Consider the following 16859-nt stretch of genomic DNA (forward strand, 5'->3'; position numbering starts at 1 on the left):
GGAAAAGGTCAGTTTTCATTCTAATCCCAAAGAAAGGCAATGTCAAAGAATGCTCAAACTACCGCACAATTGCACTCATCTCACACGCTAGTAAAGTAATGCTCAAAATTCTCCAAGCCAGGCTTCAGCAATACGTGAACCATGAACTTCCAGATGTTCAACCTGGTTTTAGAAAAGGCAGAGGAACCAGGGATCAAATTGCCAACATCTGCTGGATCATAGAAAAAGCAAGAGAGTTCCAGAAAAAATCTATTTCTGCTTTATTGACTATGCCAAAGCCTTTGACTGTGGGGATCACAATAAACTGTGGAAAATTCTGAAAGAGATGGGCATACCAGGCCACCTGACCTGCTTCTTGAGAAACCTGTATGCAGGTCAGGAAGCAACAGTCAGAACTGGACATGGAACAACAGACTGGTTCCAAATAGGAAAAGGAGTACGTCAAGGCTGTATATTGTCACCCTACTTATTTAACTTATATGCAGAGTACATCATGAGAAATGCTGGGCTGGAAGAAGCACAAGCTTGAATCAAGATTGCCGGGAGAAATATCAATAACCTCAGATATGCAGATGACACCACCCTTATGGCAGAAAGTGAAGAGGAACTAAAGGGTCTCTTGATGAAAGTGAAAGAGGAGAGTGAAAAAGTTGGCTTAAAGCTCAACATTCAGAAAACTGAGATCATGGCATCTGGTTCCATCACTTCATGGGAAATAGATGGGGAAACAGTGGCTGACTTTATTTTTCTGGCCTCCAAAATCCCTGCAGATGGTGATTGCAGCCATGAAATTAAAAGATGCTTACTCCTTGGAAGAAAAGTTATGACCAACCTGGATAGCATATTAAAAAGCAGAGACATTACTTTGCCAACAAAGGTCCGTCTAGTCAAGGTTATGGTTTTTCCAGTGGTCATGTGTGGATATGAGAGTTGGACTAGAAAGAAAGCTGAGCACCGAAGAATTGATGCTTTTGAACTGTGGTGTTGGAGAAGACTCTTGAGAGTCCCTTGGACTGCAAGGAGATCCAACCAGTCCATTCTAAAGGAGATCAGTCCTGGGTGTTCATTGGAAGGACTGATGTTGAAGGTGAAACTCCAGTACACTGGACACCTGATGTGAAGAGCTGACTCATTTGAAAAGACCCTGATGCTGGGAAAGATTGAGGGCAGGAGGAGCAGGGGACAACGGAGGATGAGATGGCTGGATGGCATCACCAACTCAATGGACATGGGTTTGGGTAAATTCTGGGAGCTGGTGATGGACAGGGAGGCCTGGTGTGCTACGGTTCATGGGGTCACAAAGAGTCGAACACAACTGAGCAACTGAACTGAACTGAAATAATGAATCACTTACGAAGTCAAGGAAGAAGTTGGGAAATACACGGAGACAAGTGAAAATGAAAACATAATGATCCAAGATCTATGGGACGCATCCAAAGCAATTCTTAGAGGGAAGTATATAGCAGTACAGGTCTACCTCAGGAAACGAAAATTCTCAAATAAGCAAATTAACTTACACCTAAAGGAACTAGAAAAAACTAACAAAATACAAAGTAGAAGGAAAGCAATCATTAGAAATCAGAGCAGAAATAAATTTAATAGAGGCTTAAAAAATAATAGAAAAAATCAATGAAATTAAGAGCGGGTTCTTTGACAAGATAAAGAAAATTGATAACCCTTTAACCAGACTCATCAAGAATAAAAAGAGAATGTTGAAATAAAACTGGAAGCAAAAAGGTTACAACTGATGTCATGGAAATAACAAAGAATTATAAGGGATTACTTTGAGGGATTACTTTGAAAAACTACCTGCTAATAAAATGCATAATGTAGAATAAATGGAAAATTATCTAGAAATGTATAATCTCCCAAGAATGAACCAGAAAGAAACAGAAAATATGTAGAAACTAATTACCGCTAATGAAATTGAATCAGTAATTTAAAAATTCCCAGCAAACAAAATTCCAGGGCCATATGGCTTTGCAGGTGAATTCTATCAAACATTTAGAGAAGAGTTAACACCTATCATTCTCAAACTATTAAAAAAAAAATCAGAGGAAGGAATGCTTCCATACTCACTGGATGAGGCCAGCATTACCCTGATTCTAAAACCAGAGAGAGATATCATGCAAAAAAAGAAAGTCATAGTCCAATAGCACTGATGAACATAGATGCAAAAATCCTCATCATAATATTAGCAAAATTAATCCAACAATATATTAAAAGGATGATATGCGGTGATTGAGAGGGATTTATGCCAGGAAAGCAAGGATAGTTTAACATCTGCAGTTTAATTAGTGTGATACACCCTATTAACAAATTTAAGAATAAAAATAATGTTGAGTTGGCCAAAGTTTTGTGCATTTTCTTCTGTAAGATGGCTCTACTAGTTCTTAGTTGTCTTTAACTTCATTCAAAAGAATTTTGTTAGATTGTATTGTGACAGCTGACATATCAGCATACATTAAAAAACATTAAAATTGGTGAATTTTTGTGTAGCCATTTTAATATTGAAGTTGGAAGAAAAAGAAGCAACAGTTTCAGCCTGTTATACATTATTATCTCACGAAAGGTAAAACACAACCAAGACACACAAAAATTTGTGCAGTATATGGAGAATGGATGCTTTTGAACTGTGGTGCTGGAGAATACTCTTGAGAGTCCCTTGAACAGCAAGGAGATCAAATCAGTCAATTTTAAAGGAAATCAACCCTGAATATTCATTGAAAGGACAGATGCTGAAGCTGAAGCTCTAATACTTTGGCCACCTGATGTGAAAAGCTGACTCACTGATTTTGGGAAAAATTGAGGGCAAGAAGGAGAAGGGGGTGACAGAGGATGAGATGGTTGGATGGCATCACTGACTCATTGGACATGAGTTTGAGCAAACTCAGGGAGATAGCGATGGACAGAGAAACCTGGCATGCTGCAGTTCATGGGGTCAAAACGAGTTGGACACAACTTAGTGACTGAACGACAACAGGGGAGTAGGTTGCATTTCTGTGCACTACAATGAACTATCAGGGAAATTAAGGAAATAACCCCATTTGCAGTCTCATCAAAAAGAATGGAACACCTAAAAATAAATCTAATTAAGGAGGTAAAAACCTATACTCAGAGAATTATAACACACTGATGAAAGAAATTGAAGATGATAGACAGATGGAGAGATCTACTGTGTTCATGGATTGGAAGAATTAATATTGGTAAAATGACCATACTGCACAAGACAATCTACAAATTCAGTGTAATCCCTATCAAAATACCCATGGAGTTTTTCACAGAGAGAGAACAACTAATTTTAAAATTTGTATGGAAACACAGAAGACTTGGAATTATCAAAAGAAGCTTGAGGAAAAAAGAAGAGAGCTGGATATATCACTCTCCCTGACTTCAGGTTATACTACAGAGCTACAGTAATCAAAACAGTATGGAATTGGCACAGGAACAGACACATAAATCAATGGCATAGATTGCAAAGCCTAGAAATAAACACATGCACTTATGGTCAATTAATACATGACAAAGGAGGCAAGAATATGCTATGAACAAAGGATAGTCTCTTCAGTAAGTGACGTTGGGAAAACTGGACAGCTGCATGTAAAAAAATGAAATCAACATTTTTCTCATACCATATACAAAAATAAACTCAAAGTGAATGAAAGGCCTAAATGTAAGACCTAAAACCATGAAGCTTCTAGAAGAAAAATAGGCAAAACGCCCTTTGACATAAAATGCAACAATATCTATATTTTGGATCTGTCTCCTAAAACAAAGGAGACAAAAGCAAAGTAAGCAAAAAGGGATTAAGAGGTATAAACTACTATGCATAAACTAAGTAAACTACAAGGATATATTGTATAGCACAGGGAAGAGAGCCAATATTTTATAGTAACTTTAATGGAGTATAATCTATAAAAGTTATGAATCACTATATTGCACATCTGAAATGAATATATTTTAAATCACGTTTCAATTAAAAATAATATAGAAAATTAAGAAGAATGATAGAAATTCAAATCCCTCAAATGGTAGTATTAGGAGGTGAGGTTTTGGGAGGTGCTTAGGCCACACTCTTGGAACCTTCACAAATGGGGTTAGTGCCCTTTAAGAGAGGCCCCAGAGAGATCCAGACTCTTCCACCCTATGAGGATGGGCACAAAGGCTATGAACCAGGAAGGCCCTCACTAGAAGGCAACTGTGCTGGCACCTTGATCTTGGACTTTTCAGCCTCTAGAAGTGTATGCAGTACATTTCTGTTTATAACTAAACAATAAAATGTTTTTTGAATGGATTGTTCTATAGATATTAGATGTAATTGTTTTAAAGTGTTGTTGAAATCAGTTTCCTTGCAGATCTTGTCTTTGTTCCGTCCTATATTGAAAATGGAATATTGATGTTTCTAACTGTTATTATTGAATTGTCTAACTGCTCATTCATGTCTTTTAATTTTGTTTCATGTATTCTCAAGATCAGTTGTCAGGTACATATATAGATAATTGTTATATCTTATCAATGAATCGACTCTTTTATCAATATAAAATATCCTTTCTTTGTCTCTAGTAACAATTTTGGTGTCGAAGACCATTTTGTCTGATATTGGTAAAACCATTCCAGTTCTTGTTGGGCTACTATTTACAAGGTAAATATTTTTTTGACTTTTCACTTTTAGTCTGTTTGTCCCTTTGAATTTAAGAATGCCTCTTGTATATTGCATATAATACATAAAAATTCCATTAACACAATTTCTATCTTTAAATTGTGATGTGTAATGCATTTACATTTAGTGCAGCTTTGATAGTTCAGTTCAGTTCAGTTGCTCAGTCGTGTCTGATTCTTTGCAACCCCATGGACTGCAGCACACTGCCTCCCTGTCCATCACCAACTCTTGGGATTTACTCAAACTCATGTCCACTGAGTTGGTGATGCCATCCAACTATCTCATTCTCTGTCGTCCCCTTCTCCCCACCTTCAATCTTTCCCAGCATCAGGGTCTTCTCCAATGAGTCAGTTCTTTGCATCTGATGGCCGAAGTATTGGAGTTTCAGCTTCAGCATCAGTCCTTCCAATGAATATCCAGGACTGATGTCCTTTAGGATGGACTGGTTGGATCTCCTTGCAGTCCAAGGGACTCTCAAGAGTCTTCTCCAACACCACAGTTCAAAAGCATCAATTCTTTGGTGCTCAGCTTTCTTTCTAGTCCAATTCTCACATCCATACATGACTACTGGAAAAACCATAGCTTTGACTAGGTGGTCCTTTGTTGGCAAAGTAACATCTCTGCTTTTTAATAAACTGTCTAGGTTGGTCATAACTTTTCTTCCAAGGAGCAAGTGTTTTTTAACTTCATGGCTGCTGTCACCATCTGCAGTAAGGTGATATTTATTCCTGCCATTTTGTTAATTGTTTTCTTAATGTCTGTCTTTTTTTTTGTTTTTGTTTTCTATCTTCTGTTATTGTCTTCTTTTGTGTTAAATAGATATTTTCTAGGGTGCTCTTTTATTTTCCTTGTCATTTCTTTTACTATTTTTTGCTAGTCATATCCTTAGGGGTTGCCTGGAGCTTCTTACTGTAATAGTTTATAACAATTTAGCTTGGATTAATACCAATTTAATTTCAGTAACATATAAAAACTTTGCTTTAGTATATTTCCATTTCTCCCTTTCCACTTCATACTGTTATTGTCTAACAAAGTACATCTTTATACATTCTGTGCAGATCAGCACAGATATAATTATTGCCTTTTGCAGTTATCTTTTATTTCAGATGGGAGAAAAAGTTATAAACAAAGATTACATTTCTATTATCTTTTTTACTTCTATAGTTACTTTTTCTGGTGTTCTTTATTTATTCACCTGAATTTGAAGTACTATCTAGTGAATATCATTTCATTTTAGCCTGAAGGACTCCTTTTAGTATTTTTTATAGGGCAAGTTTTCTAGTGACATAGTCTTTCAATTTTGTTATCTGAGAATATCTTAATTTCTTATTTCCTTTTGAAGGATAATTTTACTGGAAATAGAATTCTTGTTTGGCAGTCTTTTTCTTTTATAATTTTGAATTTGTCATCTCACAACTTTCTAATCTGAAAGGTTTCTGATGAGAAATGGGCTGTTATTTTATTGAGGATACCTTTTGCATGGTAAGTTGCTTCTCTTCCTGCTTTGCAGATTATCTTTGTATTTTGATAGTTTGATTATGATTTGTATAGGTGTAGTGTTCTTGCCTGGAGAATCCCAGGGACGGGGGAGCCTGGTGGGCTGCCTTCTATGGGATCGCACCGAGTTGGACACGACTGAAGTGACTTAGCAGCAGCAGCAGCAGCAGCTATCCTAGAGGTTGTCTTTAGAGTTTATTGAACTTCTTGGATTTGTTATATTTAAATCAAATATGGCATGTTTTTCACCATTATCTCTTCAGATGTTCATTGTACCCCTCTCTTTTCTCTCATTCTGAGGATTTTATTATGCACATGTTGGTGTGGTTGATAGTGTCCGTGAGATGATTCTTTTTTGTGTGAGGAAGACTTTGTTCAAAGGGACTACTACATTGGGGTTTTGCAGTAGGGGAGAGAGATTGTCTTCAGCTCCTCTCTTCATTTTTATTCCTCCGTTCCTTAGATTGGAAAATTTCAGTTGACCTGTCTTCAGGTTTGCCAATTATTTCTTACCTGCTCAAATATGCTATTGAATCCTTCTAATGAAATATTATCATTTTCAGTTATTATACTTTTCGGCTCCAGAATTTTTATATAATTCCTGTTTATAATTTTTGTGTCTTTCTGAGTAGTCTCTCCTTGATCAGACATCATTGTCATACTTTCCTTAAGTCCCTTATACCTGGTTTCCTTTATTTCTTTAACATTTTAAAAATAGATCGTATATAGTCTCTGTCTTATGTATCCAACATTAGGGCTTGCTCAGGGGCAGTTTCTGTTGGTTGCTCTTTTCCCTGTATATAGGCATATTCTCTTGTTTTTGTTTTTTTTCTGTCTTATAATGATTTGTTGAAAACTGAACGTTTAAGTGGGCTTTCCTGGTGGCTCCAGATGGTAAAGAATCTGCCTGCAATGTGGGAGACATGGGTTTAATCCCTGGGTTGGGAAGACCCTCTGGAGAAGGGAATGGCTACCCACTCTGGTATTCTTGCCTGGAGAATCCTGTGGACAGAGGAGCCTGGTGGGCTACAGTGCTTGGGGTCGCAAAAAGTTGGACACGACTGAGCGACTTTCACTTTCACAGTGTATATATGTATGTCAGGTGACACAAGCTGCTCTGAAAATTCAAGTCTGGGATATTTGGTGGTGCTACTTTTTATGGCAGTTTTTGTTTGTTTGGTGACTTTCCTGAACTAACTCTGTAAAGTCCATGTTGTTTGTCATGTATTTACATGAAGTCTTGGTTTGGCTAGCTTAGTGGTCAGCTCACGCTTGGGCAGAGACTTCCTTAGATGCTGGGAACCAGCAAGTGTCCTATTCTTTCCTGAAGGGCTCTGTGTGTATGTGTGTATCAGGGGCATGCTTCAAGATGTAATCAGACAGTTTAAAGCTCTGTGTTAGCTTGTACCTTCTGCTTGTGCAGAGCCTCAAAGTCAGCCAGATGTGAGCACTTGCAGCTGTTTGGGGTCTTCCCTAGGTGCTCATTCACACAGGCTGGATATGAACACTGCCCTCTGTATGCAATGTCACCTCTACATCTTCAGGAATATACTGGAGCTTTTCAAATCCCATATAGAGGGCCTCCTCCCCAGCTTTTCTTCTTAAGCCTTTTAGGTTAATTGTTGCCCCAGCAGTTGTACACTGTCTCAGGTAGTTACAGGATTAAACAATTGCCTCTACTTGTTTTGACTTATATCTCTGAGGAAAATGCTTTTCTCACTGGGTAAGCTCTGACTTAGGTCCAAGAGAGCCTTGCGTGTGGAGCCCATTAGCTGTGTCCAATAATGACAGTTCTCTGGGAATAAGGCTTTGAAGGAGTTCCAGCCCTGTTCTGTCCTCTTCTGTGGCTGACAGGCTGCTGGTTTTCACTGTGATTGTAGGTTGTTGGGTCTCAAGACTACTACAGAGTTGAAGTGGAAGTTAGGGGAAATGGTGAGAATCAGTTCAGTTCAGTTCAGTCGCTCAGTCGTGTCCGACTCTCCGCGACCCCATGAATCACAGCACGCCAGGCCTCCCTGTCCATCACCAACTCCCGGAGTTCACTCAAACTCATGTCCACAGAGTCGGTGATGCCATCCAGCCATCTCATTCTCCGTCGTCCCCTTCTCCTCCCGCCCCCAACCTTTCCCAGCATCAGAGTCTTTTCCAGTGAGTCAACTCGTCGCATGAGGTGGCCAAAGTATTGCAGTTTCAGCTTTAGCATCAGTCCCTCCAATGAACATCCAGGACTGATCTCCTTTAGAATGGACTGGTTGGATCTCCTGGCAGTATAAGGGACTCTCAAGAGTCTTTTCCAACACCACAGTTCAAAAGCATCGATTCTTCGGCGATCAGCTTTCTTCACAGTCCAACTCTCACATCCATACATGACCACGGGAAAAACCATAGCCTTGACTAGACGGACCTTAGTTGGCAAAGTAATGTCTCTGCTCTTTAATATACTATCAAGGTTGGTCATAACTTTCCTTCCAAGGAGCAAGCGTCTTTTAATTTCATGGCTGCAATCAGCATCTGCAGTGATTTTGGAGCCCAAAAAAATAAAGTCTGACACTGTTTCCACTGTTTTTCCATCTATTTCCCATGAAGTGATGGAACCAGATGCCATGATCTTTGTTTTCTGAATGTTGAGCTTCAAGCCAACCTTTTCACTCTCCTCTTTCACTTTCATCAAGAGGCTTTTGAGTTCCTCTTCACTTTCTGCCATAAGGGTGGTGTCATCTGCATATCTGAGGTTATTGATATTTCTCCTAGCAATCTTGATTCCAGCTTGTGCTTCTTCCAGCCCAGCATTCCTCATGATGTACTCTGCATATAGGGCAACCTAAAACACCAAATTTGGTATTCTTGAGAATCAACCATTTTTCTTTAACTCGTACTCCCCAACTGTGGCAAACCTCAGGTTGCTGCTGCTAAGTTGCTTCAGTTGTGTCCGACTCTGTGTGACCCCATAGACGGCAGCCCATCAGGCTCCTCTGTCCACAGGATTCTCTAGGCAAGAATACTGGAGTGGGTTGCCATTTCCTTCTCCAAAGCCTCAGGTTAAACTCCCAGATTTCTGAAAAAGTTGAATCTGACAAGTTTTTTTTTTTGTACTTTCATTACATTTAGTGAAGAGTTATTTTTTTTTGGAGGTCTTTCCTATTTTCATGAACATCACTCTTTCACCTTTATTCTTTAAAGAATCTTTTCCTGTATATTGAATTTTATGTTGGCATTATTTTCTTGCAGCACATTGGAAATTTCTTTCCACTGAATCTGGGTTTTATTTTTGTTGTTCAGAAGTCAGTAGTCAATGTAGCTGCCATTTATCTCGATGTAATCTTCACATTTCCCATTGCTTTTAAAGGATTTTCTCATTGGCCTTAGGTTTATATACTTTTTGACTAAGTTCCATGCATGCCCCCCTGGCACTGCGGCCCCAACCATGATGTCTTCTTGTGTCTGTTATGGCATTATGTCTTCATAAGTCTGGAACATTCACTGCTGTTATCTAGATTTTGCTTCTGTTTTACCTTCTCTCTCTTGTCTTTCTGGGACTCGAATCATGTTTTTCACCATGTATTCTCAGGCCCTGTCTTTTATATTTCTCAGGTTCTGTTCTGCTCATGCTTTAACTTGAATATTTTCTTCTGATATAGTTTCCAGTTACCAGTTCTCCCTTCAGTAGCACCTAATCTACTTTAAATCCTATTCATGATTTTAAACATTTTCAGTTCTAGATTTTTAAAAAAAGATAGAAACTGAGTTACTTTTTATAGCTCCTAATCTCTCATTTGTGTTTTTGACCATAGCAAGTGTAGGGTTTTTAGCTTTTTTTTTGAACCAATTTTTCAAGTATAGTAAAGTACACAGTTTAGTGTTATTATTTATATACATTCATCATGTTGTGGGACCATCACCTCCATCCATCATCATAGCTTTTTCCATCTTGTAAAACTGAAAGTCTGTACCTAACAAATAAGAATTCCCATCCCCCTTCTCTCTCAGCCCTTGCAACCACCTTTGATTGGTTCTACTTTCTGTTTCTCTGATTTATGAGATACTTCAAGGTACCTCAGGTAAGTAGAATCATATAATATTTATCTTTTTGTGACAGAATTGTTTTACTTAGCATAATGTCTTCAAGGTTCATCCATGTAGCATGTGCTGAAAATTCCTTCCCTTTTTAAGGGTGAATAATATTCCATTGTATGTATATACCATATTTGCTTATCTGTTTAAAATGGCAATGAATACTTGGGTTGCTTCCACATTTTAGCCTTTGTGAATAATACTGCTATGAATATAGGTGTACAGATATCTCTTCAAGACCTATTTGCAATTATTTTGGATATATATCCAGGAGTGGAATTGCTGGATCAAATGGTAATTTTATTTTATTTGTTTTTTTTTATGGTACTTCACAGAATACTAGCTTTATCAAAACAAGTATTAGTCATTATTTGAAATGAAAGGAAATTAACTCAGCATTGCTCTTTCACATGATAGCATATAAATACATATACAGTATAGCTACAAACATATAAAGGCATTTCTATCAATTATTCAACGCCATTTATGTTGTTCCATTATAATAGAATCTGAATCTTTTATCTCTCTTAATATAGTGGTATCATTCACACTGATACATCAGATGATTTTTATTTTTTTTCACTCTATAAATGTTAACTTTTAATATATTGATAACCCCTCTAACCCTCATCTTGTCCAGTTTTTTTCCCCCTTCTACCTTCCCTCTTCTATCCAGACATTTGGGAGAAGTCGACAAAATTCACAATTTGATGGATTAGACTTTCAGAACTTCCTATCCTCTTTCTTTATGTTCTGAAAAATGTCAAAAAGAACAACGAAATGCCCACAGATCTTTCTTAAAGATCAGGCTGATAATCTTGGATTTGATCTCAGAAAACAGTTTTTGCCTTGAATATCATAACTTCAAAATGTTAAAATCGTGTAGAAGGCAAAGCATGGAGTCTTTTTCTTTTGACAAGGTTCCACTGTAATGTGGTTGTCTCTTTCTTCAGTAGAGGAGAGAGGCTCACGCTTAGTTGTGTCCAACATTTTGTGACCCCATGGACTGTAGCCCTCCAGGCTCCTCCATCCATGGAATTCTCCAGGCAAGAATACTGGAGTGGGTTGCCATTTCCTTCTCCAGGGTATTCTTCCTGACCCGGGATCGAACCCAGGTCTCCCTCATTGCAGGCAGATGAGCCACCAGGGAAGCCCTCTGTCTCTATTAAACAGTAATCTCCTCTTCCAGTCTCCTGGAAACTACCGTCCTACTTTCTGTCTCTATGAATTTGACTTGTTTAGGTACCTCACAAAAGTGGAATCAAAGAGTTTTGTCCTTTTGTGACTGGCTTATTTCACTTAGCCAGTGAATGTCTTCAAGGTTCAAACATTTTGTAGCATATGTCAGATTTTCCTTCCTTTTTAAGGCTGAATAATATTCCATTTTCTGGGTAAACTACCATTTGTTTATCCATTCCTTTGTCAACAGACACCTGGATTTCTTCTGCCTTTTGACTATAGTGAATAATGCCATTAACCATGATTGTAAAGTATCTGTTTAAGTCCCTGCTTTCACTTCTTTTGGAGAAGGAAATGGCAACCCACTCCAGTATTCTTGCCTGGAAAATCCCATGGTTGGAGGAGCCTGGTAGGCTACAGTCCATGGGGTCTCAAAGAGTTGGATACAGCTGAGTGACTTCACACTTTTTTTTCTTTTCTTCACTTCTTTTGGGCATATTTCCAGAAATGGAGTTGTTGGATCATGTGATAATTATGTGTTGAATTTTTTGAGGAACTGTTACAGCATTTTCCACTGCAGTGGTAGCAGTTTACATTCTCATCAACAGTGTATAGGGTTCCGTTGTCTCCACATCCTCACCATCTCGTTATTTTCTGTTTCTTTGATTATCCTAATGGGCGTGCAGTGACATCTCACTGTGGCTTTGATCAGCATTTCTCTTATGATTAGTAGTGTTGTACGTCTTTTTGTGTGCTTATTGGCCCTTGATATATCTTCTTTAGAGAAATGTCTATTCAAGTCTGTTGCCCGTTTTTTGACTGGGCTGTTTGTTTTTGCATTATTGCACGTGTAGTTTTTTAGAATCTGTACTGGATAATTCTGACTTCTCATGTCTTCGTGGGTCTGTTTTTGTTTTCTGTGATTTATGTTGTTCTTGCTCGTGCTGTCTAATTTCTTTGCATGTGCTAGACATTGTGTTTGCAGAATTATTTTGAGGAATAATTTGAGACTTAGGATGATTGTATTATTTTTGGACAGGCTTTCTTTTGTTATTGCTAAGGTTCTTCATACTTTTTTTTAGTAACTTATTTATTTTTTTTGGGCACACCACACGGCATGTGTGTTCTAGTTCCCCAACCACTCCCCACTGCATTGGAAGTGTGGAGTCTTAAGCACGGAACCACCAGGGGAGTCCCTAAGGCTCCTTACTCTTAAAGAAGTCACCCTAATCCCAGTGCAGGCCTGAAGCCAACCAGGTGAGCAAATCAAGGCACCAGTACATGAGAGGGCTGGCTTGCTTTTCAGAACTTTTCTACCTCAGGGTTTATCCCTTTGTGCTTCCAGCACAAGTTGAGGGCTGGTTTCTCAGAGTCTGGGCCATACTTTTAGTCTGTACCTGTAGCCCCTGATTTCTGGATTATTTCAGGTAACTTCAGCATCCATAATAAAACTCCCAGTGAGGAGGGAGGCTCAAGAGGGAGGGGACATAAATGTAATTATGACTGATTTGTATTGATGCATGGCAGAGACCACCACAGCACCGTAAAGCAACTGTCCTCCAATGAAAAGAAATGTTAACCCCCCCAAAAATAACCCCTTCCAAATATCAGGACCTTACACAGAACATCTCGTCTCCTTCGTGTAACCATCCACTGCGGGTGTTCCTTGCCAGGGATTAGCTTTCCTCCACATGGTGACTGGGGCCCGGCTCTAGCTGCTCTGGTTCTGCTTCTGCTAGGTTGATAGCACCGTCTAGGGCCTGAACTTTCTTTTTGTCCGACTGGCTGATGAGGAGCGTGGTGTGGAGGACACACATATGCTTCTCACCCATGTTGGCCTGGACATGACGTGGACGGCAACTGTAGCTGTTTCACGGTGGAGGACTAGTCACGTGGCCTGCCTCAATGCAGGTATCGAGGTGGGCGAAGTGTTGTCCGTGGTTGGCAGCTGCATGTCTGCTGGACACTCACCTCTGCTTCAGTCCTTCTGCTTGGCCCTGAAGCATCTGTGCATATTCTTCTTTTCCAGCTGTATTACACTCATCTTCTCCAGGGAGATAATCAAAGCCAGATACAGCTCTTGAGGTTCAATGACTGAGCTAACATACAGGTTATCTGCTGCTCACACCATCCAATAATGGAGCCAAACCATTGACAATTAATATGGGAAAAAACCTTCCATTTGAAAGGGGGGAACTGGAAGATAAATATCAGTCCTTGTTCCAATGCAAGAGTGACCCCCTGACAGTAGGTATCATGAAGGTGTCTGTCAATGACTGTGAGGCAGAGGCCACCAGGAACTCACCTGGCACCTGTGATTGAACAGTTGGGACCACGCACCATGGGGAACTGTGAGGTATCAAAGTGAGGGTGTCAGAAAGAATTTGTTACAGGATCTGAGCTTTGGGGAGAGTCCAGGAGAGGAGGGTGCTGTCAGTAAGCAGAGACATTTTATCCGTGAGTGTCTTAACAAATCTAAGGCAGGGTGACCTAGGGCGAGGCTCAGGAAGCAGCCCTCCCTCCCTGGTGTTGGCTGCGAGAGGCCATGGGTGGTGTTTTGGGGCATGGCTGAGGTTCCTGTTTGGGGTGTGCTCTGATGCGATGATGGTGTGCTCGTCTTGATCCGTCCAGGTTCTGCTGCGGCCTCGTCTGATTCTCTTGCTTGTCCCAGGAGTGTCCTGCCAGACTGCTTGCCCTGACCCCGGGAGGCTTTTCCTTGTCCTTGTCCTCTGTAGGCGCAGTGCCTGGAGCCTTCGGGAAGATCTCTTCCTTGAGGGGTGGGATCTGCCCAGGGTTCAGAGCTTGCTTCCGCTTGTGGAATTTGGAGGCTGGGGATGGTTTTGACAGTCACTGAGTTTCTTTGGCTTGTGATTCTTTGGCAGTAGAATTCCCCCCAGTTCTTATAGCTTCTGATCTGACTGCCTTCCATGTGCCAGTCCCTACATCCTGAATCCTTTCTTAGCTGCGCCCCTCTGGCCTGGTTATTATCTTTGCTTTCTTGTCTTTCTGCTTGTGACTGTGGATAGGAGAGGAATCCTCCTGTCTGATCTGTGTGTACTGTGGAGCCTTCTGATTGACCAAGGAGGACATGCGTCTCAAACAGTTTCTGTCTTACGTCTTACTTTTGGGGTGCAGAGGGGAGGCTTTTCCCACAAGGTGAAGCCCAGGTTTCCCGACTGTCTCTGGGTGCTTTCCTGTCTCTCTCACAAGTCAGCCAGTTTTCCTGAGCTCTTCTCTTCTGTGATGCCTGTTTTGGCAGAGCGAGTGACGGTCACCCAACCTGCTGGCAGTCCTTTTCCCTCTGTCCCTGAGTGGAGGCTACGTGTGAGCGTGGTCTGCCTTCAGATGGTTACCACTCTGCAGCATGTAAAACAGCGCTTCCTCGTCTCCAGCTGCCTGACCCCCATTTTTATTACAGTGTCACCCCTTTTCAAAGAAGCCAGTTGCATCCTAATTCATCTCTGTTGAAATATGTATTTAATGAGAGAGACTTTAAAAGAGGAAAATCTCAGATTTAAACTCTTTTCTTTGGGGATTATTTGAGCCATTTTCTGTTCTCTGCTTCTGCACTGCTTGGGTGTGAAGCCATATGTTCGTGGCGATTTTATAAGGGCACACTGTTGGTATTTCATCTTTTTCTTGCTTTTAGCTGTATTCACATTGGTAAATCAAGACATTTCTGATTTCTTATAAGAAGAAAAAATTAGATGCTTCAGTTTGGGGAATAAATTGGGATATAACTAAGATAAATAAAATCAGTGAAGAAAACCACTTTGAAACCAAGTTGCAGTGGTGTTGGAGACGCACAGGGCACCCTCCCCCTTCTCTCTGGAGGCTGAAGCCTACTACCCCCCACCCCCACCCCTTGCCCCTGCTCTGAGTCTGTCCCTGTTTTACAGAAAGGAGCATGTGAGTACCTGGCCTGTGTTCTCTTGGGAGCTTCTCTTGTGGAAGCGAAATGAGATGACCGACGTTCACACATGTTCAATAGTGAAACTCTCTGGGTGGAAAAGGCATTATTATTTCATCCTGAAGTACTTTTGGGGGTAAATAATTTATTGGCAAATTAAGTTCATCCTCTGAGGCCAAGGGCTCCTACCATAATGTACCCAATCCAGCCTTGGAAATTTACAGCACCTCAGAGTGAGGAGGGCAGCAGGCCTGTCCTTCTGTGACTTTTATTGAATTGGGTGCTTTTCCAGGGATTTCTGAGCTCTATTCACAATTGTCCTTAAGCAAATAAGAAATAGTCCAAAGTAGTGATGCTTCATTCAGAGTGCAGCTTTCAGCTATCTGTGGTACGACACAGTTAATAATCGCCGACAAGACTTTGTGTCCTGGACTGGTAGTTCGAGTTTTCATGGAATTTTAAACAGATGAGATTTTGTAACAGAGCCATGTTTCTTACTGACGTCTTCCATAACCCCTTATGATTAAGCTGTTGCTGAATTTCCTAGACTTGATAGATTACCTCATTAATTAAACAGGCAAATAGTGAAATAGGTTATGTTGCTTACTGAGAAATTGTTAATCGTGAGGTAGCTCTACTTCTCTAGGTCCACTTAGGAAACTGAGATTTTTCATTTAAAGGTCTTTTCAAATTCATGTATTACCATGTGATAAGCATGGAGATTGACATTGACAGAGGTGTGTGTGTTTGTTGCTCAGTTGTGTCCAACTTTTTGCGAACCTATGGACTATAGCCTTCCAGGCTCTTCTGTCAATGGAATTCTCCAGTCAAGAATACTGAAGTGGGTTGCCATTCCCTTCCCCAGGGGATCTTCCCGACCCAGGGTTCGAACCCTGGTCTTCTGCGTTACAGGCAGATTGTTTACTGTCTGAGCCACCAGGGAAGCTTGACAGAGGCATAGTAGTTATTTTAGCTCAGGGCACTGGGTGGCATGTGGACCACTGGTCCCCACAGGGGCTGTGACCTTGGCTCCCACCACCTCATTTCCCTACTTCTTGGAGTTCCTGGAGCTGGACTCTGGCCCCTGGGGACACAGCACTCTCTCCCTGGCACGCTTGGCTTTGAGGGGCTTCTTGCTCTTAGATACACCCTACACGGTGCTGGTCATTTCTGTTTTTTTTGCTCTGGGCACCACTGCAGCTTCTGGGCACAGCTTCTCCTGGGTGGATGGGCCAGCCTGAGAACTGGCGGAGTATCCCTACTGCCAAGCGCTCTGTGGCCAGGCCTCTAGGGTCTCTCCCATCTGCGGGGCCGAGGCCGTGTTCTCTTAGACTTGTAAGAGGAGCCTGGCTGTCAGCCCCGTCCTTCAGACCCAGGAGGAAACACCTGGAGCTGGGGTTGTGGGACTGGTTTGGTGAGGCCAGGGTCCTTGGCCGAGACTGTCTGCCTGCAGTCGGATCTGAGTCAGATGGGCACACCCTCCAGACAGGCCCGGCTTGGCTGGGCTCCACCAAAGGCGAGGCCCTGCACTGCCATCCACAG

General features: G+C 41.0%; 1 protein-coding gene across 2 annotated transcripts in view; it reads left to right on the forward strand.

Annotated features, from left to right (window-relative positions):
• Positions 1 to 16859, forward strand: part of PCBP3 (poly(rC) binding protein 3) — a 232573-nt gene that overhangs the window by 19677 nt on the left and 196037 nt on the right. Inside the window, exon 2 of one of the 2 annotated variants that reach the window (XM_088834878.1) lies at positions 4564 to 4642. The exons of the other annotated variant lie outside the window; for it this stretch is intronic. The gene's annotated coding sequence lies outside the window, so the exon portion shown is untranslated. The remainder of the gene's footprint in view (positions 1 to 4563; positions 4643 to 16859) is intronic. 2 annotated transcript variants of the gene reach the window in all.

The sequence above is a fragment of the Moschus berezovskii genome, chromosome 1 (assembly GCF_049115385.1).
Source record: "Moschus berezovskii isolate FMDL1 chromosome 1, NW_MosBer_1.0, whole genome shotgun sequence".
NCBI lineage: Eukaryota > Metazoa > Chordata > Mammalia > Artiodactyla > Moschidae > Moschus > Moschus berezovskii.